This window comes from Coenobita brevimanus, chromosome 55 (assembly GCF_032717465.1).
Source record: "Coenobita brevimanus isolate Jiangsu-jjx chromosome 55, ASM3271746v2, whole genome shotgun sequence".
Classification (NCBI taxonomy): Eukaryota; Metazoa; Arthropoda; class Malacostraca; order Decapoda; family Coenobitidae; genus Coenobita; species Coenobita brevimanus.
In genome coordinates, this window is record NC_137008.1 from 37,261,237 (window position 1) to 37,286,834 (window position 25,598).

Genomic DNA, 25,598 nt, shown 5'->3' on the forward strand with positions numbered 1-25,598 from the left:
AGGCCTCTTGTTCAGAATAGTCACTGATGTAGTAGCCTCAGTTCAATATGATGACGCTTTTTCTATCATACTCTTGCTATCCAAGGACGACTTTTAAAACAAATATCAAGAAAAACCTCTCTCCTCCCTTAACCCCTTCGCTATGGGAGGTCTCCCTTAAGCTGAATGAAACTATCTGACAGTGACAAGAAAATATACGAGCAAGAGGCGTCATCGTAATGAGGAGAATGATACAGATGGTTCGCTGTTCGCAGGTTAATTATTTCTCATATGCATTTATAGAGTACTTAGTACTCTGTATACTCTAGAAATCAGCCTAATGAGGTCAGTCATTAATGTATACTTATACTGTGTTCAGAGCATTATAAATAAGCTACTTTTAAAAGGTTATTATAGTTCTTACTGTATCAAATATATATATTGTATATATTGTTGCTTGACCTAAGACACCCGGTCTCGTTGAACCTGTCTTACATTAAACCTTTACAAATATTCAACAATGCCAAGATAAGATATTCTGACCTTAATTTGGCATGTAGTCTTCCATTCTAGAAGTACCAAATTTTTGTTATATCTGATTTCAATATAATTCATCAGCATTAATTTTCTATCGTGTCAGAATATTAAATTAGTTTTAAACAGATGACACAAGCATTGTCTGGAGGGTTTACATTTTTGTAATCTCACATACCATTAGATGGTGCAGACTTTTACTTTCCAGTTTGTTTGCCATCACTTCATAGGCTTGGACTTGACTCGAAGAATATATTCATTTTTTTTTTTTCGTTTTTACTCTTAAACACTAGCATGAGTCTTTTAAGAGGAGTAACATATACAGATCTCAGACACTTCTTTACTTGACCGTTAGTGTTTAAGAAAATTATGCATCAGTGACAACATAATTATTCACACGGACTTTTTTTTTTTTTTTTTTTTTTTTTTTTTTTTGAGGATACATACTTTATTGTGATGATACAACCTGGGCAGCCAGAACTGATCACAAGAGTCGGATAAATTACTTCCAACTCTGGGTGTAAACTAGTCTGTCTATTCTCCTAAGTCAAATAGGTGTCCTGTCCACAACATATGGCGCACACACTCTCATATCAACTTTCAGGTGGCTGTGTAGATTTGGTAACTGAAAGCGAAGACAGTAATGCTGTGGTGGGGAGGATGAGACAGGTGTGTCGGATGAAAGTTGTACAGGTGAGAACAGGTGAGGAAGGTACAGGTGCAAGACAGGTGTGGAAGAGAAGAGGTGTAACAGGTGAGGGGGGTGGCAGGTGAGGACAGCCAGGTGTGGAGGATGACAGGAGTACAGGAGGAGGTAAGGCTAGTACAGGTGGGGAAATACAGATGAGGTGTAAACAGATGAGAAGAGTAGAGGTGTAGAGGGTGAGGATAACAAGGTGTGGAGAGAAGGAAAACTACGCAACAGATTGTCATTCAGTCAATCATTCTTTATTTCGTATAGCGACATGACGAGATGTCCTAACTGTACAGGTGAAGATAGTGCTGTAGTGTCAGAATGAGTGTGCTGGTGCCGTAGTTGAGGGGAAACTCTGGCGAAGGCAGTTCATGTACGGATAATTTAGATGAGGGCGGTTCAAGCGAGGGTAGTTTAGGTGAGACAGGTCCAGATGAAGGTAGTTATGGTGAGGGCTGCTTAGGTGAGGACACTTAAGGGCAGGACAGTATAGGTGAAGTCAGAATAGGTGAGGACAATTTAGGTGAAGACATTATAGGTGAGGACAGTTTAAGTGAGAGCAGTTCAGGTGAGGACAGTTAAAGTTGGGGTAGTTCATGTTAAGGCAATTAAAGTGAGGACAGTGAGATGTGAGTAACCAGAGAAGTGAATAACTTTTTGTGTGTCCATGATTCACTTCCTCCTCCCTAGGCAACACCACCTCTTTTTGTAATGTTTCTTCATTTCCTCTTCCCCGCCTCCCTACATCCCTTCATCGCTTCTCTCCCCTCCTCCCTGCCTTTCCTCTCTCCCCCTCTCCCTCCATTTTCTTTCTCATATTGTCCCTTCTTTTGCTACCTCCCTTTCTTTCTTAGTGCTTTCTTCCCCTTTTCTCCTTCCCTCTTTTCCTTTCGTCTCTCTCTCACTTTCTGTTCCTATCACTCTCTCTCCTTTCTCTTACTCCCTTGCTTTCATCTTTATCTTGCTCCTTTCCTTTCCACCCCATCCCCATCTCTCTCTCTCTCTCTTTCTCTCTCTCTCTCCTCATCCCACCTTCCCACCCACCCTCCTTCCTTTCCTTTTTCTCTCCCACCCTCCCTTTTCCTCCATTGTGACACAGCGTACGGGAGTCTCATTTCCCTTCCCACTTCCTCTCGATCACCTTCGCTCACACGGTTCATCACCTGGGCGGCGAGGAACGAAAACAAACGAGATATAAAGACACACAGAGGGATGACGCCTTAATTCTGGGCTCTAAAAAGTGTCCGATTCTGCTGGGAGATGACGTCAAGTTGGAGATACGGATATTTGGAAGTCTAAGCCTGTGTCGTAACTCTGAATGTATCGTGTAAGTTGAAAGATGTGTCACGTATAAATTCAGCTGAGGGTTGTGTCACGTGTTTTTGAAAATGCCATTATTTGGAAGTTTAAGCGTGTTATGGCTGAAAATCACGCAAAATGAAAAAGGCAGTAATGTGGATGTCTAATCCCGTGTTGTTGCACAAAATGCTATTAAAAGTTGAAGGACATGTCACGTAAGTTCAGAGAAACAACGTAAATTGAACATGTCACTTAAGAGGTACGAATTTTTAGAAACTTAAGCTTTTCTCGTGACTCAGTATCACATAATATTAAACCTGCGAGTATGGAGAAGGTTTAAGCCTATACGACTACCCAAAATTACATTAAAAAAAAGATACAAATACCAGAAATTTTAATTTCTCGTATTGACCAAGATTTACGTATGGGAAAGGTGAGAGACAACATGTAAGATGCGAGTTACGAGTAAGTGGAATTCTTAGCCTGGATAATGAGTGAAAATCAGGTTATGTTAAAAATACGAATAAGCTAAAGTGTAGGCATGCACCACTGATGAAAACTATACCACGTAATTTGAAGATGTCGCTTAACCTCTTCACTGCGATAATTCTTTTGTATGCCATTACTGCTGCAGTTTATTAAGCTTAGGAGAGAATTTTCGAGCTAGAGGGGTTAGATATAGCCATCTTTTTCTCCCTCACTACAAGAGGTTTTAAGTTAAAAACAACTGATGTATACACATCTGTATCAGTTCCATGACCTTTACAATGTATTCTGTAATGAGAGTGGGTGGAGGTGGAAGGTGAGTTTGAGATGGATTAACTGTGTTTGTGTCTTTCTTCCCTTCCACGTCTTCCTGCACTTCCACACTGGTCTGGTGTCAGTAGGTGGATGTGGAGAGGAAGTTTTAGGTAGATTGGTTGTGTTCTTGTCTTCCTTCCACCCTAGTCTTGTGTCACCCTCAGCCCTCCACCTCCTCCACCCTGATGCCGGGAGCCGCCCTTCCGGTGTCAGCTGCTCTCTCTCTCTCCTCACCGCCCTAGATTCACTCCAGTCCTTCCTCTTCCCCCCGCAGTCTCACTCACTCTCCCAGGACACATACGCTCTTGCTATTCCTTAGGACAGCCAGAGCCCCACTGCGGTATACTGCCAGGACCCACATCCATGACATACTTCCCTTCCCCCTCATCACATCAGATCCTCCTCCCTCACCAACCCAGGACAAACACTGATGTAACAGCTTAACCCTTTGACGGCCAAGTGCTTCCCTCAGTTGAATGAATTATTCTGGCCTCAGCCAGAATGATATACCTATATACGCTAGAATGATGGTCATATTAGAGTGTGCTTTATCTCTGCACGTGGTACGTGCCCTAACACGTTATAAAAACAATTGTAGTAGCGAGAATAAAAAATCAAAGCATCTGTGTTGCGAATTAGCGTAAAATCTAGCGTTACGCCCGTGTGAGTGTGTAACATTTGTATCAGTTTCAGTCTAAGTTTAAAGGTTAATTAATATTGTCTTGTATATATGTTATTGGTATCTACTGAATGTCGACAGTCTTTTTAAATAAAATACAGGAAAATACTGACGTGCAGAATACAGAAATAAACTGAAGAGGGACAGCTGCTCTAGAGCCTTCTAAACTCAACGCGAAAATACGACCCTGAGATGCAATTCAACTTTATAAAAAAAGGTTACGTAAAGGGGTGCTACGTCTCGCTTGCATACGCTGACGTCATCAGGTCCAGATGACAGAATGAGCCTAGCAAGAGTTTCATGCCTGGATTGCCTACTCTGAATTCATTAGGTCCATAACATATAAATGGAGAGTATAGTAAACGTTCTCTGCTTTTGTTGCCAACTGTGAAATAATAGTGCAGAGTAAAAAAGAATGAAAAAGAAAAAGAAGTCATATCAAAGGTCTATGATTCGATTGCCTACTCTGACGCCATTAGGTGCAGGTGAAGAAAAAAATGTCACTTACGAGTAGTATGCCTGGAGTACTTATTCTAGTGTCAGTAGATGTAAGAAGTGGACGAAACGAACAGTCTGTCAGTTCATTTATTGCCAGGTGTCTAATCCCGGAGTTCAACCAGGGTGGCCCTTTAAAAACGCCTCCCAACGTCTCCGTCGCCACTCTTACGTTGTGTCTTGTGTTGCTCCTGTGTGATGTGTGTCGTGGGGAAGGAGTGAGGTGCTGCACTGTGCCCCTTTGAGATTGTTGGCTGAATGTGAAGGTGTGACGAGAGGGTCTGCGTTGCGAGATGGTGGGACTTAGTACTTAGCCAGTATATGAATGCAGGTTAGGGTGAATCAGAGTGAGGTCTGTGTTGCGAGATAGAGTAAAATCTAGTGCTGAGCCCGTGTTAATGTGTAGCTTTTAAATCAGGGTGAAGCTTAGTGTTGTCTGGTGATATGGAATAAGATGACCTCCATGCTGTGGGCTAGGGTGAGATCTAATGTTGTGGGCTGGGGTGAGGTCTGGTGTTGTGGGCTAAGATGAGGTCCAGGGCTGTGGGCTAGGGTGAGATCTAGTGCTGCGCCCAAGTGGTCGAGGAAGGAGGTCGGGGGACAACGTGAGCCACCGGTAATGAGAGCATTGTCTGGCCTCACAATGACACCTCTCTCTCTCCTTGTCACTCTCCCTCCCCCCCTCACACTGCTCTTTCTCTCTCTTACTGTCTCTCTTTCTCTCTTCTAATTTCCGCTCCTACGCCGCTTTTAATCAGGGAAGGAAACCAGAGTTCACGGATTTTTCAGTGAGTAAAATGTGAGTGTTGCTTTGATTGCTGCAGTGCTTGGTGAGTGTGGGGGTGAACGACCTCTCAGTGCGAGCACAAATCAATCACGTCATTTTTTGAGAGGCCCACAAAAGCGTGACTCCGCCAGGAACAAGAGGCGACGCTCAGTGTACACGCACACACACCCACTCACACACGCACATACACTATATATATATATATATATATATATATATATATATATATATGTGTGTGTGTGTGTGTGTGTGTGTACTGTACAGAGAGAGAGGGGGGGGGTTGAAAGAAAATTATAAAGAAATAGGATAGTAGTGCGTAATTCTGAGTACAAAGGCGTACAATAAATGGCAAAAAGCAGCAAAATAAGACCTTTCGAAACTTTGTTACAGAGAAGTATAATCACGGAATCTTTTCTACGCATCGAAGATCAGAATAGTAAAGCAAAGATGTACGGTATCTATTCACAAAGAACTTTAAGAACTCTTGATATATGCAGCGCTCATGAATAGTTTACCCCAAAACTCTATTTCCAAAACTGTTTAGAGTGCCGACTTTCTCACTTGAACGGGACCTCAGCCCCCGTGGTGCTATTTGCCTCAATAACTCATGACGGCGCTGACAGCCTTCACACCTATGTAAATTACCACCTCCGGCACAACTTCACACTCAGTTTCATAAGGGCTTAAACTTGTACGCAGGGCGTTAGGAGGTTTAGAAGCCAGGCATGAAGGTTGGCCAGATGAGGCAGGTGAGGCAAGAGGGGTGGTGAGGTGTGGGCAATAAGGCAAGAGGATTGGTGAAGCGAGGTGGGTGAGAAAGGTATAGACAGGAGAGTTAGCAAGATGAGGCAGGTGGGGAAAGGGGGACTTGAATGTTGACGAGGTGAAACTGGAGGGCTGGTGAGGTGAAGTAAGTGAGGTAAGAGAGGTAAGGAAGGATGTTTAGTAAGGTGAGGAATGTGGGTGAGCCAGTTAAGGCGGACGAGGTAGTTGAGGTGGGTGGGGTGAGGTAGGAAAGGTGAAGGAGAAGGGAGCTCGTCACATCAGCACCTGGTCTGGTCATCCCTCTGATTACTTTTATGCGTCCAGGGCGAACATCAAAATCCCATCAAGATTCCCGAAGTAAAGTCAGGTGTCTGTGGGGGTCACGAGTCGAGGTGTGAGGGGTCAGGCGGCCACTCCACAACCCGGGCGGTGTATAGCACAAGTTTTTCCACCCCCTCCCGGCCTCCACACACTCGCCTCCGTTTGTTGGAGTCGGTGGGGGGCAGTGGGTAGGGGGGTGGTAGTTAACAAGTGTACAGCTCGATCCTCTGGTTAACCCTTTCAGTACTGTGACGTTTTATTTAGTTTAATTCTTGCTATCTCCAGACGATATTATTCAGCTTAGAGAAAACGGCTGGTAGTGAAGGGATGACCTCCGTGCTACGAGAGGTCTCCCCATGGCTGAATGAGTACCAGTCTCCCTATTGCTGAAATAAACTGGTTATAGCGAGAATATAAATATAAAGAATGCGTCGTAGTACTGCGGGCGTTGATTCATACACCACAGCAACAACGCTTCTGATTTAAGTCGACTACGACTTGACGATTCTTTCACCTTGAGATAGTTTTTCGAACCCTTTCACTATTAGGAGACTCTCTTAAGATGGACAGAAAAATAAAATATTAAATATGTTTGCAATGAAGTGGTTAATCCTTTTGGCCGGACGACACATCGTAGTTTTTACTACGGTAAGTCTTGTAAGTCTTAAAAGTTTCAGATATTCTGTTCAGCTTTGAAGATAATTGTCAAAGTCGTAGGGGCAGCTGTAGTCGTATTAAACCCTTCACTACCAGAGGTCTTTTTCTAAATTAAGCAATATCCTCTGGAAAATAGCAAAACAGAATAAATAATAAGCCATTAGATTAGTGAGGTTAAGTGACCCACTCCCACCACCGCCATTATTGCCCCAACTCACCATCAGGGAGGCCGGAGAAAATATTCATGAACGATATTCATAGTTTTTTTGCGATAAACAAGTCTCCACAGAAGTTATATATTATCACTGTAAAGCTTTGTCGTATTATTCAACGCCACTATTCGTCCTTGTTTGATTGTAAGGTGTTTGGTACCTCCATGAATTAAAATGAATGTTCATCTCATACAAGTTAAGCTCATTACAGTTTACATATACGTCCCCTGATAACAGAGCTGGTCTCATGCACTCAAAGCTGTCAGAAGTGGCCATATAGCCAAGGAGTGGCCACTGGCCATGTGCTACCGATTCAGAGTATCAAGTGGATGGGATGGGTGAATGGAGAAGGGATAAAATTCATGGTAATGAGCGGATAAAATGTGTGGGCAAGTGGGGTAACAGTCAGAGTATTAAGTGGGTGAAATGGATGGAATAACACTCACAGCAACCAGTGAGTGAATGAAATGTGTCAGAGAAATTATATTGCAAAAAGGTAAAAAATGTGGAAGAGATAATATTTACGGTCATAAGTGAATAAAATGGGTGCAGGACAGGGTTGGGAAGGGCCAGGCAGAGTAGTGCACGATAGGGAAGGGCAGGGCAGAACTGGGTAGGGTAGGGCTTTATAGGGCGGGGCAGAAAAGGATGGCAGGGTAGGATATAATGCGTCCTGTGCGTCGCGCCATGGCCTGCCCCTCCCCTTCCCTTACCAACCAGCCCGGCCCGCAGATGTGTCGTGCCGATACCAGTAATTTCCCTCCCGCGCCGCATGCAAAAAGTCCATAGTTTGTTTTAGCCAGGAAAATGATGGCGTGAGGGCGGTGGCGGTGGCAGGGGGTGCTTGGCAGGGCCCGGGAGGAGTACAAGAGCTGCTTGGCCCACACCCTTTTGTTCAGGACCACTTTATGCTCAGACCGGCAGGGAAGGATGGGTGGGACAGGGTTGGAGAAGGAAGGGAAATGCTAAAGTAGATTTTAGAGGTTAGGTTAGGTTAGGGTAGATTCGGTTCCATTACTGTAGGATAAGTTAGGTTTAAATTAGAAGTTAGGTTCAAGCCATTTAGGTTAGGTTAGGTTAAGTTCAGTTCGGTTTGGTTCGATTCTGTTAGTGTAGAATTTATTAGGTTGGAAATAAGTTGAGGAAGGTCCGAGAGGGGAATTAATGGCAATTTAGGGCAGGGTTTAGGAGAAAAGTATGGATAAGGGAGAGGCACGAATGGGTAAAGCAGAGGAAGGGATGGCAAGGAGAGAAAGGTAGTGCAGATGGGAAGGAAAGGTGGGGTTGACTAGTAGAAGGCAGAGTGGGCAGAGCGGGATGCCATAGCAGAGAGTGAATGATACTGGGTGGAGGATACTTCTGCTATTTTACAAAAAGGAAAAAGCCAGGTGTAACAATGTGTCTTTTTTTTAATGCAAGGAAGAAGGAACCAAAGGCCAGTAACCCGCAAACCGTTCCTTCCAAGAAAAAAAAATATATATATATAAAAGAGAGCCAAATTCAAGATTCGTTCATTTCGAGATTGCTTGACACACTGCGTTTGAAAAACTGGAGATAATAGGAAGTAGGAAATACAGACAGAGGAAGACAGTTCCAGAATTGACCTGTTGTTGTCTGGAGTTGCTGACTGATGCAAAGAAAGACGTTATGTGTACGTGACCTACGGTAAAAAATGGTATGTACGCCGTGTCCTTTGCACAGCCCGTGGTGCATATAATAATTAATGCACACTGATCATGATACGTGTGACTCGGTTATTCTTGTTGGCTTGGGAAACGTGGCAACTCCTCTTTTGCGACAAATACTGTTGATTACATCTTAACATTGCCTTGTACGTTATTCATGTCTCTGTAATGTCGACATGGTTTTCATTATTAACATATATATTACACGAAGGTGTACCTGTAATATGGAAATCGATGAGGCCAAGGCGTTACGAAACGTGTCGCTCCAGCGAGATTACGGCTCAGTGACCAGTCAGTGGGAAACAGTAACAATACGTTCATGGTCGCTACTTCATCGCGGCTCAAGACTGGATACTGCAAAAACTGGAAGGAACCTTTCTAGAATGCATCCCTCTGCCATGCTGAGCAATTCAAATAGCTTTTATTTATTTATTAGCTGAGAGTATGATTGTGTCCCTGCACTCGGATGCACTCTCACCAAAGTGAAATTATTTTAACCTTGGGTTATGATGCCGTTAGTCTGTCCGTAATCTGGTTAAAAGTTGGCCATTAAGACAGACAAGTTGAATGAGACAGTCAGAAACATACAGACAAAGGCAGACAGAGATAGTGACAAACAGATAGACAGACACACAAAGACAGACATAGAAAAAGCTGGACGGGCAAACACAGAAGTGAACAAGGGGGGGAGACAGGCAGATCATGGGTGAAAACACAATCTGCTAGGTCCAGTGTGTAAGGCATGGTGGTGTAACAATGCTCCCCAATATGCCAGCGACCTTATTGCATGGTCCGCCTCTCTGATCCGCTCCGCTCCGCCAGTTTGCTGGAAGTTAAGAATCATTTCCCGTGGTCCAGGATCCGCATTCACAAAGGATCTTCACGGGTTCTTACGACAAACAGGCCTCCATAGCTACTAATTAAAATAAGGAATATTTTCGTTTTCTCGTAATGAAGTTTTTGCTTTGATATTCACTTTAATTTCGTTGCAAAGTGTTTTGCAGTTGTATGAGTGAGAGTAAAGGCAAAAACAAGCAGTCTTATAAAAACTTAGGGTGGGTAATGTTTATGACTGCGACCTCAGGACAGCGAGGTGATGGTGGTGGTGGAGGAGGATGTCAAGGAACGTTCGCTGGTGGAGTTGACTTGATTTTCGTGACATTTCCTTGCAAATGGTATAGCTGTGCGTTCTTCTTTTCTCGTTTGCTCTTTCCACCACCCCTCCTCTCTCTATATATGTCTAGAAATCTATCTATCTATCTATCTCTATCTCATTCATCTCCTCTCACGTTTCTTTCTACTAAATTCCTTTTTTCTCATATTCCCTCCTTCCATTTCCTCTTTTATTCTATGTCTTTCTCTTTAGTCTACTACGTTCCTCTCCCTCTCCTACTCCCTCCCCCCCTCCCCTCTTTCACTTCCTGTACTTGTCTTTTCATCCCTCCCTCTCTTCCTCCTTCTCTCGCTCTGTCTTCCTCCTGTTTCTTCCTTTTCTCTTCCCCTCACTTCCTCTTTTTCTTCTCTCTTCTTCTTTTGTACTTATTTGTGCTCATTTCTACTCCTTCCCTTCTGTCCCCTCCCCCCCCCTCTCTCTCTCTCTCTCTCTCTCTCTCTGTCCACCTTTCACGCTTAACGACTTTCGTATTTCCATCCATCCCTCCATTCTTTCATCCCCCAACCTGCCTTCCTCCCTCACCTCCTCCCTTTCACATCTCTTCCTTCCTCCCTTTCCTCTTTTGCATCACAGACTCGTCTTTCACACTCACCTTTGCTTCCCATCTCTCCTTCCTTCTTCCCTCTCCTGACTCTTCTTACCCTTTTGCCACCCACCCTTGAATCTTTTAAGTTCTCTCTCACCTCCTCCTCTTCACTTTTTTTTTTTTTATTACTCACTTTCCTCCCTCGTTTCCGCCTTTGTCACTCCCAACTTTCCCTCTCTTCTTTCCTCCCTCGCCTCCCCCGCTTCTTCTCTTCCTCTCCCCAATTCCTCTATTGCTCCACGTCTTTCCCCCCCTCCCTTCCTCGCCTCCCTTGCTTCCTCCGTCGTCCGTGGAGGAAGTGGGCCGCCATCCTGCCCCGCCAGACGAAATAGTTGTGGGGCGACGTGTGACCAGCATCCTCGCCTTGGCTTTTTGTACACCTCCTCCTGGCTGTTGACTCCTGCGCCCTCACACGATCTCTCTCTCTCTCTCTCTCTCTCTCTCTCTCTCTCTCTCTCTCTCAACTGATAGAGGTATTGCAGGGTAGGTATCTGACCCGTTTGTTAGAAGAAAATAATGTTAGGCTGGGAACAATGGTGGCCCAGTGGAATAACGTCCGAGCCAGGGTTGGAAATTTCAGACGCAGCCGTACAACACTTCAGCTTTCATACGTATCCTTTTCACTACAGACAGTCCTTCCTGACTTGTATCTTGGCCAGCATGGGGACGAGTTCATTATGGCTGTCACTCTCCCTCACTAGAGAATGTCCTATCCTGCAGCGCACCATATATGAACTGATAAAGACAAAGAAGGGAGTGTATGATGATAATGATGGTGGTGGAGAGAAGGAAGGCTGGTTAAAGAAGTGCACAAGACAAAAACGAAAACCCGTACTGGAGAGAGGGATGGATGTCAAAAATAAGTCCAGTGCAGAAACCAAGAGACAAGTATAGGTGTTGGAAAGAGGGAAGGATGGGAAGGAAACTCAAGGGTGGGACACACACACACACACACACACACACACACACACACACACACACACACACACCTATGACGCCAGGCCTAAAGTGAAACTGTGAATATCTAAGTAGGAAGTGATACCTGACGTCCACTCTCTTTAGACAGACAGGCTTGAGGGAGTGTCTGGTTCGTTTATGTGGTTGGATCATCATCATCATCACCATCATCATCACCATCATTATCATTATCATCATAACAAACGTGCCAGCCATTACCTAAGGATGTGTTGGTTTAAAAAATAGGAAAATGATACAATAGTAGGAAAAACAATGGTAATCTAGTTCCTGAAGATAAATTCGTAGTAAAATTAATATCGTATGAAGAGAAATAGAGTATTTACAAATCTTTATTTTAACTTTTTTACTGCCTCAGACTCAATTGGATATATTATTCAGGCTTAATTCGAATCATTTTATTCAGGTGAGGGAATTTCTCGCAATCCAGGAATTAACGGAGATAGTTTTCATTCCTTCTGAGCGCTAATATCTCCTCAGTTGAGCAAAATAATTCTGTGGCAGCCTGAGAAAATAATATAATGTGCCCGTAGATGATGAAAGAGTTAATATAAATATCGTCTTGTAAGCAAACGAAGAAGGAAGCATAACAATGAACAGTAACTGGCATCACTACTGTAGCCGGGGTGGGGGCTGGGAGGGGCGGTAGAGCACGGTGAGGCCGAGATACAGAGTGGTGTTTCAAGTGGCTCGTAGCATCTCTCCCTTAACGATTTACTCTGCACAGTAAAACTCAACATCCTCTTGTATGTCTTTAAGGTAAACTGTGTCGGTATTAACGCGACATGAATAGCACACAAGAGAATATAAAGTTTAATATGGAAAAAAAATAACAAAGGAAGAGGCGGTATAAAAATCTATGCTACATAAAATACGATCTAGAACAGGGTTAAAAACATTAACCCCTTCAGCCCGTGGACACAATTTCAATTTCTGCTACCACCAGACGATTCTGATCAGCTTATGACATAATTTTCGAGTTGAAGGGGTTGCGTATTCCACATTAAACTTTGTAATTAATTAACTAATTAATTTTACCACCAGGGACTCTCCTGTAATGGATAGAGTCGTTTGGCAAAGGCAGTAAGAATTTGCAAAGTTACGTTATAGTACTGAAGTGGTTGAACCCTTCAGCACTGCCATGTCATTTTTACTGTACCGTATTTCATTCTTACTACCGCAGGACGAAGATTAATTCAGCTTATGGAAGACGTCTCGTAGTGAAGGGACTAAAATGTACTGACGGAGCAGGGTTCGGTAGTATATAGTGCAAGATGTGGTGGGAGGACGATAGGGGGAAGGAAAGTATCAGATAAGAGGATGGACGTTAGGTTAGGTTAAATTTTGTAGGTTAGAGTAGGTTAGGTGGGTCAGATTAGACTTGGGTTAGGTTGAACTGTTTAGGCTATTTCTGGGTAAGTTAGACTAGGTTAAGTGAAGTTAAATTGGGGTAGCAGGTTAGAGTAGATTAGCTTAGGTTACATATGGGTAGATTAGTTAGGGCGGGCCAGGTTCGGCTTAGGTCAGGTTGAATTGTTTAGGTTAGGTTAGATTAGGCTGTGCTAAGTTGGGCTAGGTTAAGTTAGGGTAGATCAGTTTAGGTTTGCTTAGGTGAACTAGTTTAGATTAGGTTATGTTAAGTAATGGATAGGGCATGGATGAAGCAGAGTGTGGGCGGGACAGGGATGGGATGGGATGGGATGGAGGGAGGGGAGATATCAGATAAGATGGTGGAGGTTTATGTGAGGGCAGACAGGGTGGAATGGCATAGCTGGCTGGATGGAGGAGGCAGGGGAGGCGAGTGGACGAGGAGGACGACGACGACGAAGAGCGAAGTAAAGGTGAAGAAAGAGGGAGAGTTTCAAGAGAACTGTGGAGGTAAGGAAGGGAGTGCAGGAGGAAGAAGAGCAAAATGAGGATGAGGAGGAAGCGAGAGAGGGATGAACAGCGGAAGGAGAGCGTGGAGGAAGGAGATAAAAAGGGAGAAAGAGGAGGAATGAATAGAGGGAGGCAGAAGAAGAAGGAAGTGGAGAGGATGAGTGAGAATGGAAAAGTGGATGAAGAGAATTTTGTCAGTAAATGGTGGTGGCGGGAAGAAGAAAAAGGAAAAGGAATATATGAATCGCAGAGAAAGAAGTAATAAAAGAATAAATGATATACATAAAGAATAAGTGAATAAATTAGTAAGTAAAGAATAAGTGTAGATAAAAAAAATAAGTGAATAAATGATGGAGGTAAAGTGTATATGAATAGGTCCTCCGTACAGCACTCCTCCACTAGCACTAGACGCCTGGTTGTGGGTGTTGCTCTCCTCATTCTGTGTGTTAATTACCACCATTCCAAACCTTCACTCCACCCTAACACCACCTGCCTCACATCATGTTTACCTGGCACACTTACACTACCGTTTTTAGTAGGTCAGTCCTTTACCTCATACCAGCCGATCTAGGAGTGGGGAATTAAGTGATGATGATGATGATGATAAATCCATTTTTGACCGGGATGCTTCCCTCGGTTGAATGAAGTTGTCTAACGGTAACCAAAATAAAATATTGTCGTCACATTCATCTTCAAGGGAGTATAATCCGTGTGTCAAAGCTTCATTTGCCTGACAGAGGAGCACACACACACATACATACACACACACACATACACACACACACACACACACACACACACACACACACACACACACACACACACACACACACACACACACACACACACACACAAAGTACATGGAAAGATAATGCTATTCACAACTCTATCTTCGTTTTCCTGCAGGCTTCCGGGAACCCTGATAATTTATGCACCGGTGAGGTCTGTTTGATGGAGCTGAACGGAACTGAATCCTTGAGCTGAGATATCGCTGTTTGAAGGTAATGGTGGACGATTGGAGGCCGTACTTTTGGTAGGTTTAGGAGGGTCCCTAGCACCTGTTCTTTAGCGATTTGTTATGTATGTCACAACTTAAAGCTCATGTCGCTATGACTCAATCTCAACTGAATAAAATCGTCTGGCGTTCGCTTTGATTTAATACGTGAGAAGACATGACCATGAGAAGGTTCTTATTAGTAACATTAACCACCTTATGATTGGGACAAATCTGTTATCCGGTTCCAGTTAACGCCAGGTGAGTTTATTCAGCTGGTGTGAGCACAGGAGTCTGGATGTCAATATCATCTTAAATATTACATCTTTTTAATTCGGACACGCTTGTATAGGAGGCATAAGAAACAATAATAATGTGCCATACTCAGAAAAAAAACTGGTGTAAGGAAGAGGTACTGGGAAGCCTGCTAAGACCACCAGTATACAAGCCGTGAACATCCAGGCTGGGCAGGAAAAAGGAAAAAAGAGGAGGAAGAAGATGGTTACATATACAAAGAAAAGAACGCTTGACTCCATTACCAGTCTTTTGTGTTCCTTCCTCTTCCTCTGCTCTTCTTCCCCTCCACCTCTTCCTCTGCTCCTCTTCCTCCCATCCACTTATCTGCTCCTCTCCCTCTCCCTTTCTTCCACTGATTCTTCTCATCTTCCTCCTGTCCACCTCCTCCTTGACTCCTCCTATCTCTCCTCTTACCACTCTTCCTTCTTACCTCCATCAACTGTTCTCTGCTTACTTCCCTCCATCACCTCTCTCTTCCCTTTACCCTTCTCCTTCCGTTCCATCACACATTTCTTCTCTACTCCTTCCTCCTTCCATCACCTTTCTCTTCCCTCCTCACAGCATCACTTTTCCCATCCCGTCTCTCCTGTCTCCATCGTCTTTCTTTTCCTTGTCCTTCTCCCTCATTCACTTTTCTCTTTCCCTCTTTCATTCGCTCATCACCTTTCACTTCCCTCGTCCCTTCTTCCTTGCTCCTTCAACTCCCCCTTTCCTTCCCGTCCTCTCTATTTCCACTGTCCCTTTCCCTTCCCTTTCCCTACACCACACACCCCTCACCCCTCCATCCTTCACTCCATCATAACCCTTTCCCTCCCTCCCTCACCCCATCACCAACCACCACTCTTACGCACCCCAAGCATAGAGTTGAATCTCCCTCCCCGCCACGATAACAATCATAATGGGGCGGTATCAGAGTCGGGCTGGCACTATCTCCACCACCGTGACTCTCCCCCCGGGGTGCCACCAGATTGACCCGTGTTTTGCCCCCACCCCGGGTCTCTGATATCACTTAAATCATCACATCTTGGGAGGCCAATGATACTGTGCACGATCTCGAGGAAATTCCGGGGCATTCCTTGGGTAACTGATCCTTTTTTATTTTTAAGCACGGTTTTCTTTTATACTAATTTACTTTGGAGTATTGTGGAAATCTTTTTACGAGACTCACAGAATTCCACATTTAAAATAATGAGCATGATGCTGTGGACATCTGGTGGAAATTCTGGGCATTAGGGGAATTTCATGGGTAATGACTTTTAAAAATTAGAATGTTACAATGAGTGCATGATAAAGGATTGACATCGCCTTTTTAACACGACAGTCGTCGGACTGACTCCGTCTGATAAGTAGTTATGAAGATGCTTACGGAAAAATGTGCCTAGGTGAAGCCAGGATTCCGGAGGCTTGAATAGTGAATGAATGGGTGTGTGTCCCATTTTCATTGGGAATGTTGTTGATTAGATCTCCCACTATCATATTCTTTCCTTTTCACTGCTTTCTGAACTCTACCTCACCCTACGTGCAGGTGGGAAAAAGAGGCGGGGTTATGATGATGATGGAAAGAAATGTACAGCAGAGAATATTAACGTTTTGGCCATTGAAAAAAAAAAAAAAACTCTACGTCGACTCTACAACTGAGGGTGGTACTGTGCCCCATCAATTGGCAGTGCAGAGCATATTTTTCATTTATTGTTATTTATTACTCACATATAAACCGCCTGGGATATACGCTGGCGGGACTGACAGAGATGATGCTGTGGCCATTGTTTGGGAGATTAGGGGGATTCCAGAGTTTTGTATATGTAGTCTTTAGTACTGTACTACTACTACTACCATCATTTTTATTATTATTATTATTATTATTATTATTGTTGTTATTATAATCATCATCATCACCATCACCTTTGCTTGTACACAGTAATGTCAAAAAATACTAAATACTAATAAGAATGATGCTGTGAATGATCTTGTAGAAATTCAAGGCACTCAAGAGTCTCCTCGGCTGATGATAAAGTTAGTTGCCTTCTTGAACTCTGTACAAATTACCGCTCAGAATATTTTCACAAAACATTTTGTAAGAAAGACAGTGATACCGCAACTGTTCTTATGGAAGCTCCGGACATTACACTAAAACATAACTCCACCAATAATACAGGTAACTGCTTTATATATATATATATATATATATATATATATATATATATATATATATATATATATATATATATATATATATGCCTTTCTGAGCAACATCAAAACATACGACTTTGCGACTACATATGACGCTGCAGCTGTTCTTGTGGAAGCTCGGCCATTCCATTAACACAACAATTGACTGACGACACACACAACTGTTATCCTGAATTATTATTTTCGTATATCCCAAGCTCCAACTCGGGGCTTTATCAAAACATATTTACGCGTCACTTGATAAATTTCGACGTCGAGATACCTGATCCTTTATACTCGACTCTTCATAAAATTCTACATGAAAAATACGAATTGTATGAAGTGAACACAAAATTTACGAGACACTTACTGAATCCTCACGTCGCATAATAAAAAATAAGAAAAAAACACAAATCCAATAGAGACGATGTAGCCGAAGGACAAATATGCTCAAGAGTTGGCCGGGTCTAAATATATGAAGTATTAGGGGCCAATTTGCATATCGGGCTGAGCTTATAATAAAATGTTTAACCCTGTGAACAACACGGATAATTTACGAGCATAATGGAGGAAAAGGCGAGCTGCGGGAGATCATGGGAGGATAACAGCAGCGTGAGGTGGTGCGTGGGTGGTGATAGTGATGGTGCGTGGGTGGTGGTGGTGGTGGTGCTTGGGTGGTGGTGGTGGTTGATCGTGGGTGGTGGTGATGGTGGTGAGTGGCTGGTGTTGGTGGTGCTTGGGTGGTGGTGGTGGTTGTGCAAGGGTGGTGATAGTGATGTTTCGTGGGTGGTGGTTGTGGTGCGTGGGTGGTGGTGGTGAAATTGTGCGTGGGTGGTGGTGATGGTGGTGGTGCGTGGGTGGTGGTGATGGTGGTGGTGCGTGGGTGGTGGTGGTGATGCGTGGGTGGTGGAGGTATTAGTGTGTGGGTGGTGGTGATTGTGATGCGTGGGTGGTGATGGTTGTGGTGCAATGGGTGATGGTGGTGGTATGTGACTGGTGGTGTGTGAGTGGTGGAGGTGTTGGTGTTGCGTGGGTGATGGTGGTGGTGGTGGTGGTGCGTGGATGGGTGGTGGTGGTGGTGCTTGCGTGGGTGGTGGTAATGAGGCGTGGGTGGGTGGTGGTGATGGTGCTTGGGTGGGTGGTGGTGGTGGTGCGTGCGTGGGTGGGTGGTGGTGGTGGTGGTGCTTACGTGGGTCGTGGTGGTGGTGGTGTTTGCGTGGGTGGTGATGGTGAGGCGTGGGTGGGTGGCGGTGGTGGTGCGTGGGTGGGTGGTGGTGGTGGTGCCTGGGTGGGTGGTGGTGGTGTTGGTGGTGGTGCGTGGATGGCGGTGGTATTGGTGCGTGGGTGGCTGTGGTACTGGTGCGTGGGTGGTAATGGTTGTGGTGCATGGGTGATGGTAGAGGTGTGTGACTGGTGGTATGTGAGTGGTGGAGGTGGTGCGTGGGTGGTGGTAGTGGTGATGGTGGTGGGTCCGGCAGGATGTGGAAGAGGTGCAGGGAAGGGAAGGGAAGGGCTGGAAGAAGGGGAAAAGATAAAGAAGGGGAAGATAGGGAAGAATGAGACGCGGAAGAGGAGCAGAATGGGGTACGGGAAAGAGGGAACAAGATAGGACTTGAAAGGAGAAATTAAGGAAGTGATAAGGGCAAAGACGGGTAAAGCGGGGAAGGGGAAAGCGGGCAAGGTAAGGCAATGATGCTACTTTTGTTTTGTTTTTTGGTATTTTACTCCAGCTATTGCCAGACGAGAAATTCGTTTAAGAGAGAGTTTTCTGACTGGAAGGGTTAGAAACAAACTCCATTAAATTGGAGGTAGATAGCAGTGTGAAACCGGCAGGACTGGGCAGTGGAAGGAAGAGCAAGGCAGGGCAGGGTTTGGAATTTGGTAAGGTTGAGTTGTAGGAAGCAGGGGAGATAGACTGGCGTAGGGCAATGGCAGGGAGGACAAGGCAGAGCAGGATTTACTAAAAAGATAGGTCTGGCTTGTAGTGTGGTAGAATATGAATGGCCTATAGGACAGTGGAAAGACGGACAAGGCGTGGCAGGGCTGGAACCATAAGGGATGGTTGATTAGAGAAACGGAAGGAAGAGAGGGAAAGGTGAGTTGAGAAGAGACAGGAGAGGGTATCAGTGTAATGCAAGTGTGTGCAGGCGAGGCAGGGTGGAATGGGAGAGGCAGGGTAGGACATGGAGAGGTGAGGCAGCGAGAGGCAAGGCAGGGCAGCAAAGTAATGCAAGTGTGTGCAGGACAGGGTGATTTGGGAGGCAGGGTGAAGGGAGGCAAGGCAAAAGGACCACAGGGGGTGTCATGTAATTGGAGGTATAGGGAGTGGCTGAGATTGTGGGTGAGTCCGCTTTAAACAACACACCTCTTGTTGCAATATAACTCCCACCCCCATCCCCACCCCAGCCTCACACCCTTCTCACCTTCACATCGACACTAACAGTGTTCTCATAGGCTGTGGAGGCTCCTTATCACCGTACCTATTATTGTGCATGTTACATTTTAACCTTTTCTTCTTTGGCAGTGGTCACTGTCAACTGAGTAACTCCTCTGACCGTAGACAGAATAGACTACCTAAATGATGCAGCATCGTAGAGAGGGATAGTTTTTTTTAATATTGATGTACTGTAGTTTGTAGGCACAGCATATGAAAGAATATTTGCGTGCCATAAAAACAGATACAAATGATAAGAAAGGGGAGTTAGAAAACCTCCTAAACTCCTCTCCCATTAAGAAAAAAAATGGTGAAAAATTGCAGAAACCTGCAAGAGGAATGAAGCTGAGAAGAAAGAGGCAGTGTTCCTCCTCCTCATTATGGCCCAAGTGAAGCCAGGTCGTGCCACTACTCAAGCCCGCGACCAATCATTGTGCCACACTCGGACTTGAACCCGGCACACTCAACCGCCCCCACACCCTTATTACCCAGAGAGGCAGTTCCCACGGCCCTCGCTGTGTGCCTCCTTTAGGATACACACACCCACCCTCCCTCCCCCACCATTAAATCTTACACAGCACCCCCAACTACGACTTTCCCATTAATGAGAACACACACACACACACACACACACACACACACACACACACACACACGGACACGCACATGCACACACACACACACATGGACACGCACATGCACACACACACACACACACACACACACACACACACACACACACACACACACACACACACACACACACACACACACACACACACACACACACACACACACACACACACACACACACACACACACACACACACACACACACACACACACACACTCCTCTGCTACTTTCCTTTCCTTCCTCATCCTTTTGTTTCCTCCCTTCCCTACTCCCCTACTTTTTCCCTAGGCACATACTTCCCCATCCTCTTCAGTCCCCACACTTCCTTCTTTCTTCCACTATCTCATGCTCACCCATTCCCATCTCCTCAACTTCCCTCTCTTTTCCTCAAACCTTCTCTTCCCCCCCTCTCTCTGCAACTACCCACAATAAGCCCCACTCCCCTCGACCACCAACATTACCCCCTCTCCTCCTTTCTAAAGATTTGCATTAAGATTTTCCGCTATCAGGAGACCCCATGCTAGGCCCCTGTGTTGCTGCCCCGTCCGTCACACCTCACCCATCCCCACTCTGCCTCACCCTCATCCCCTCCCTCACCCGGCATGCTCCACCCTCACCCTCCCTCACCCTTACCCCGACCCTGCCTTTGCATCATTCCGGAAGCTCCTCACTTGTCCCGTTCTGGAAGCTCCTCACTCAACTCACTCTGCTTCACCCTCATCCCTACCTTTCTCAACTTCATCATGCATGTTCTCTCCTCACCCTGCCTCACCACCATGCCTCCTGTCACACACATATACCCAAGCGTTACTAACATCAGTACCACCTTGTAGCACTTCAGTTTGAGAGCTCCTGCTCTAAGACGTATTAAGTCGTCTCGTGGGAGCTCTGACTGAAGTGAGTAATGTATTAATTCATCCCCTTCATTACGACTGGGATTCCTTAAGAATGATAAAATCATGTGAAGGCAGAAAAATATACTGAAAAAGGGGTAATCTTACTGAATAGCTAACAGGTTGCGTGTAGTCCTTTTACCACGAGACGGTCTCTCCCAGGTTGAATAAAATGGTCAGGAGGTATCAAGAAAAATACTAAAAAATGCGCTGTCGTAGGGAAAGGGTTAAAAGAGGGAAACGTGACGGTCGTGCTGTGTGACAGAGATTAGCAGTGTAAGCGTGTCAGGGTGTGGTGGGGGGGTGGGGCTGATGAGCGAGGGGATGGGGAAGGTAGGTTAGGTGGGAGTGGTGGGAGATGAGGAAGTAGGGGGGGTAGTGCGAGTGGGGTGGAGTGTTGGGATGGGATGGGATGCGAGAGGAGAGGAGACAAAGCAGGTACAACACATCACTTAAGTACACTTGTAATTAGTGGAGTACCAGCTTCGATCGAAAAGTGGTTAGTAGTTCCAAAGGTGTGTGTGTGTGTGTAAGTTTTTTGGTTATTCCTTAACACGCTCGTCAAACCCTATCAAAACCTATCGAGACCTTGTCTATCTAACCCTTCATAATCAGGAGGGCTACAGTTGCATTTCGTGAGTTTGGAACCCCAGGGGTATACTCGAACTGTTGACCACGTCGGTAGGCTACAAAGTGCTTCCGATATGTGAAGGTGCCGCCGGTGGTTAGTAGTTACCGAGATCCATATGTATCTTGGGTTTCTTTACTCCATCTTTAAATGCTATGGGAACTTAATGAGAGTATATAACTAAACAATCATACTCAAGGGGGCTAGAGTCACGTTTCACGAGTTCGGAACCCCAAAGGAATAGTAGAATTCTTGATCGCATCTGTACAACACATCACCTGAGTACAACTGTGATTTGAGTAGTAATAACCGCGACTGAGATTTGTCTCAGCCAGAATCACGTCGATAGGCTACAAAGGACTTGCCGGATGTAGAGCTGACACTAATTTTTTTTTTCACTGTCTGGAAATTGTGCCAGAGCTGTACAACACATCACCTGAGTACAACTGTGATTAGCGGAGAAAAAGCCTTGATTGAGACGTTACGGAACCTTGACCACGTCGCTATGAAGAGCCTGGAAGATGCACAGTTTCGGTCTGCTGCTAGTAGTTCCCACGTCGGTAGTTTACAAAAGGTTTGCGGTTAGTAGTTCTTTTTACGTCGTTTTGAGACAATGCCAGAACTGCACACATTTCCTGAGTACAGCTGTAATTAGAGGAATAAGAGTACTGATTAAGACGTTATGGGGTCTAACCACACCCGTATAAAGGGCTTGCGATACGTACAGTTTCAGAAAGTAATTAGTAGTTCCCGATTTCTATACAAAGCTCGCAATTTCTTTACACCGTCTCGAAAACCTGTCAAAGCCTGAAGAAACTGACTGTTTTTTTGCCTGAATAACCAGTATTCCTTATATTTTGCTGACTGAGTACACTTTAGTCTTAGTGATATGGTGGTTCAACCCCTTGAATCTGGTGACGTTCTTTTCTCTGCTATATATTTGCTACCTTCAGACGATTCTCTTCAGCTTAGGAAGGACCTCTGTTAATGAGGGTGTTGATGAAAACTATATTCAGTTTTAGTCCCTGCTGTTACAAATAACCATCCCAAGCTTAATTGAATCTTCTGAATGTAGCAAGAAAGAAGTTTTAAAAATACGTCATTGGATCAAACAAGTTAAACGCGAATCATGGTGACGGCCGCGTGTGCCTTGTTATCCCGTCTCATGATAACACAAGCACAGAATAAATGCAGCGATGCGGATTATGTCGGTAAGTTTAAAGAACATTTACGACGGCGACATCGTGAGTGCTGAGACTGCAGGGGATGGGGGTGGGGGTTTGGAGATCGAGGTAGGAGAAGGGAGGTGGAGGAGGCAAGGAGGCTGAGAAGTGAAGGAGAGGGTGGGGAAAGTGGGAGGAAGAATGAGAAGGACGGAGCGTGGGTGGCGAGTGAGAGGGATGGAGTGAAGGATGAGAGGGAATGGATGAAAAGTGAGAGGGAAGGAATGATGAGGAGAGGGGATGTAGTGTGAGAGGAAAGAAGGAATGGAGAAGGAGAAGGGAGGAGAGGAAGTAAATAGAGGGATACAGAGATAAGAGTGAACGAGACAGAGTGTGACGGTTGCCAGGAAGTGCAAGGTTATGAAAGCGAATGTCAAAAGAATATATATATATATATATATATATATATATATATATATATATATATATTCTTTTGACTTCTCTTTCATATCCACACACACACACACTATATATATATATATATATATATATATATATATATATATATATATATATATATATATATATATATATATATATATATATATATATATATATATTCTTTTGACTTCTCTTTCATATCCACACACTTCTTGGCAACCTACACACTCTCATTCAGAGAGAGAGAGAGAGAGAGAGAGAGGGGGGGGGAGGGGCGGCACCATGACAAGATATGGTAACAACGGCTGATCTCCCTTGAGGGCTGTGTTCTGCCACCTTACTGTTATGTGAGGCTGGGGTCACGCAAACTGGGCCACTGGGAGCCTCAGCCTTAACCTATATAGCTATCTACTTTATTCGGGTTAACGGAAGACGAATGTGTTGGAACTAGTTACGGGAATGGGAGAATTAAAGAGTCCGAATCAGCTCTGCCATCGCTACTTACACATCAGGTTAGCACGAAACGAGATTATGCTCTGTTCAGGAAAATCATACCACCTAATGTAATAAAATATGTCCAGATTAACCATTTTGTGTGCACTGGACTCCGATTGTAAGTTAGGAAGCCAGTTCCATAGGTGGAGTAGTCCTCCTACGACGTACCAACAGAAAGCTGGTCCTGTATTGTCCTCACACATCAAATTGGCATCAGTGCACCAATATCCACATCTTTATTGTGGTACGCAGGAGATAACACATCCGCAGATGATGCTATAATGGCATTGCACGATCGAAAACCTACAGGCGCCTCTTAGGGATTCGAACTTGCATCCAGCACATGGCCTTCACCCCGACTAGTGCATGAGACCATTAGACCAGGATGAGAGAGGCAGCGCGGCGTAACACAAGTCATGCTAAGAGTCTGCTGTACAACGGGATCTCTAGGTGTCGGATTCACAATCTGTCTTGGGAGTTTTATGTGTACAACGGATCTGGTTTATACTGTTACTTTGTTACACACATCTGCAAACATTTCAGAGTCAAACAAGAAAGACTACTGAATTATCTGGTACCATATTCACAAACTTTCCTAAGCTTGAGTTGTGTTAAAAATTGTATGATTTTCTTTGATACTATTGTCTTCACTCATACTGCTACCAGCACTTCACGAATAAACAATGGGGAATACTGACTATGTATTATTCTTCACTCAAACAACCCACAACTACCAAGAACCTCAAGGCCAAACGACAGCGACTATTAAAATGAATGAACACTACCACATAACATTTGATTTAATAGTAATTCATTGCCGCGGACATTTGTTAATCATAAATATTGGTCGAGATCCTTTGTGAGCACTTCCCCAGTTTTGTTATCCGACGTTCGGTCTCTTAGGGATGTTACTAATGACTCAGTGGATTAGTAACAGACAAAAGTGAAGTGATCTACGGCATGCTATCACTGCTTCCTCGGCGACTTGTGAATGTGTGTGTGTGTGTGTGTGTGTGTGTGAGAGAGAGAGAGAGAGAGAGAGAGAGAGAGAGAGAGAGAGAGAGGCGTGTGTGGAGGGCGTGGCAGCCAGAACAAACAAGATCTTATTTCCCTCCACCCTCACACTTCCACCTGGTGAGAGAGAGAGAGAGAGAGAGAGAGAGAGAGAGAGAGAGAGAGAGAGAGAGAATCAAGATCATCATCTATATCATCACCTTTAACTTCATCATGATCATAGTCATCACCATCGTCTTAATCATCTTCACTTTAATTCCACTATTACAAAAGTGGAGTGGGCATGATCCAGACACAGAAAAAAATTGAAAAATGAAAAGAAAAAGAGAAGAGAATGGAAAGCCACAAGAGCAGCAGAATCATCAGTGTGCCTCGAGAAAATGGTCCACATGCACCTTCATCCCGCCATCATTCATGCCTCTGAAATTCTCCCCTCCGCTGCACAGACGCACCCGGTGTAATTGGTCGTTTGCACATTAACTGCCTCCCATAACCCCACAACTACTTCACCCTCAGGTTTTTTGGCTTCCCCGTATTAAAGTCCGGCTTCTTGTGATACCCTGTTGATTCTGGGGCACTGACTGCTGTGGGGTGAGTTGTGAACCTTATGGAAGGTATCATTAAAACTGAGTACGCCGGAGTGTAAGAAAGTCCCCAGCTTTTTCAGTCATTTATGAAACATTTGTAACTGTTAAGTGTGATTAGCCTGCATCCCGTATACTGTATTACAAAGATTTTTTTAATGCCAGATTATAATCCTTACGCTTCTCCACCACACCACACCCTCCACCGCTCCCACTCTACTACATCGCTAGCACACCCTCCATGCACCCCCACACCCCACCTTCCACCACACCGCCACGCCCTTCCTCAAAACCCTGAACCTTTATAGAGTGGTATGTAAAGGAGACCGAA

General features: G+C 44.7%; 1 protein-coding gene across 5 annotated transcripts in view; it reads right to left on the reverse strand.

Annotated features, from left to right (window-relative positions):
* Window positions 1-25,598, reverse strand: part of LOC145401373 (uncharacterized) — a 253,052-nt gene that overhangs the window by 137,530 nt on the left and 89,924 nt on the right. The gene's annotated exons all lie outside the window — the stretch shown is intronic.